The following is a 2,461-nucleotide window of genomic DNA, read 5'->3' as shown; positions in this document are numbered from 1 at the left end:
GGAGGTTGGAGAAGTATTTAAGAGGGAGTATTCATCAGAGGAAGCAAGCTTTTGAAAATCATCAAGTCCATTCAAGAGAAAACCCTAGCAAGGCAAGCTTCATTCAATTGCTTCATTCAAGAGCCAAAAGAAAGTGTTTGAGCAGATTCCAAGAGACATTAAGAGCTCCACCAATCCTTGAAGAGTGAAGCAATCTTGACAAAGAAGAGAAGTGCCTTATTAAAGCGATAACTATATTCTAAACTCTTCTTTGTAGCTTATAATTATTTTATTTGCTCATTTAGGAGCTTTAGATCCTTGTTCTTTATTCTTGTTGTAAGGTTTGTTGGTAAGCCCGTAAAACCAACATTATAGGTTTGTTGGTGAGCCCGTAAAACCAACGGTATAGGTTTGTTGGTGTGCCCGTAAAACCAACGGTGTAGGTTGTTAGTGAGCCCGCAAAACCAATATAGGTTATTGGTGATCCCGAAAAACCAAATTGTAAAGGTTCGTTGGTGAGCCCGTAAAACCAACATAGGTTCTTGGTGATTTCGGAAAACCAAAGTGTAAAGATTTTTGGATTGTGAGCCCGGAAAACAATCCAACTGTAATCCGAGGGATTATAGTGAATTCCTAATGAAAGGCTTGGGGAGTGGACGTAGGTGCTTGAGGTGTACCGAACCACTATACGTTGTCTTGTTTGTGTTGTGCTTGTTCTTGTATTTATTCTTGCTTTATATTTGATTCTTGCTCTAGGGTAAGTTCACACAAGTAACTTAAGAAAGCTTCCACCGCACTTAACTAAGAAAACATTTAAAGCACCAAAAATTCAGAAAAACCCAATTCTCACGGAAGAGGTATGGTATGCCCAGCGCGTGGAGGATCCGTTGAGAGTGTCCGTTGTCTCGGTAGGGAACACACCCCCCCCTCTTGGGTTGTCACCTTGGGCAACACCAAGGAATTTGCTCGAGGTTACTCCGAATGCGCACTTGGTAGGGTTGAGTTTCATTCGATACTTCCTGAGTATGCAAAATGTCTCATTGAGGCCGGCCACATGGTCCTCTGATGTCCGATTCTTCACCAGCATATCGTCCACATAGACTTCCATGTTTCGGCCTATTTGATTTTTCAAGATCTGGCTGACCAACCTCTGGTATGTTGCTCCGGCATTTTTCAACCCGAAAGGCATCACTTTGTAGTAATAAATACCCTTGTCGATGATAAAGGTCGTCTTCTCCTCGTCTTCTAGTGCTATTCCGTTTTGATTATATCCCGAGAAGACGTCCATGAAGGTCAGAAACTGGTGTCTCGAGGTAGAGTCCACAAGCTGATCAATGCTGGAAAGTGGAAAGTTGTCCTTTGGGAAGACTTTGTCACGGTGTAGTCCACGCAAATGCGCCACTTCCCATTAGCTTTCTTCACGAGGACCAGGTTGGCGAGCCAATCCGGATAGGAGACCTTCCGGATGAAGCCGACCTCGAGAAGTTTGTCCACTTCCTCGGCCGCTGCCTACTATCATTCCGGGGCGGAGCCCCGTTTCTTCTGCCGCACAGGTTTGCAGGTCGGTTTCACCTGGAGTCGGTGAACCATGACCTCGGGATCTATTCCCGGCATGTCGGCGGGCGACCAGGCAAAGACGTCCATATTAGTCCGCAGGAACTCGATCAGGTGGTTTCTTTTGCAGGCGCTCAGGCCAGAGCCGACCTGCACGGTTAGCTCTAGGCAGTTTTCTTTTAATGGAATTTGGGTAAGAAGCTCACTAGGCTCTATCCGTTCCTTCCGGAGGTCGTTCCGTACCTCCAAGGTTTCAATGGGCAGCGTCTGATCTGACGTTTTGGTTGACGCCTCGGCCGGTTGCTCCCCTTGGCTTGGTGCTTTGGCCGGTTGCTTTGCTTTGGGAATCGTCATATAGCACTGCTTAGCTATTGACTGGTCCCCACGAACTTCGCCTACTCCTTGGTCGGTAGGAAACCGCATGAACAGGTGATAAGTCGAGACCACAGCTCGGAGGGCATTAAGCCCTGGTCGTCCAAAAATGGCGTTGTAGGCCGAAGGCAAACGAACCACAAAAAATCCATCCTCACAGTACTTTCTTGGGGGCGAGCCCAAGAATGGCGTTGTAGGCCGAAGGCAAACGAACCACAAGAAAATCCGTCCTCACAGTACTTTCTCGGAGGGCGAGCCCAACCGTGACCAGAAGGCTGACCTCGCCCTCAATCAGGACCGAATCTCCGGTGAATCCGACCAGTGAAGCATTCATTCTCCGAAGCTGGCTTTCTGTCATCCCCATTTTTTGATAGGCATCGTAGTACAAAATATTTGCCGAGCTTCCATTATCAACTAAGACGCGCTTTACATCAAACTTATTTACAATCATGGAGATGACCACAGCGTCATCATGAGGAGTCTCAACTCCTTCCAAATCCTCGTTCGAGAATGAGATAGCTTCGAAGGTGCGCGGGCGCTTCGGAGGAATCCTTCC

Source organism: Phoenix dactylifera, unplaced genomic scaffold (assembly GCF_009389715.1).
Source record: "Phoenix dactylifera cultivar Barhee BC4 unplaced genomic scaffold, palm_55x_up_171113_PBpolish2nd_filt_p 002270F, whole genome shotgun sequence".
Classification (NCBI taxonomy): Eukaryota; Viridiplantae; Streptophyta; class Magnoliopsida; order Arecales; family Arecaceae; genus Phoenix; species Phoenix dactylifera.
The sequence above is the reverse complement of the archived record's forward strand: the minus strand, read 5'-3'. Positions refer to the sequence as shown.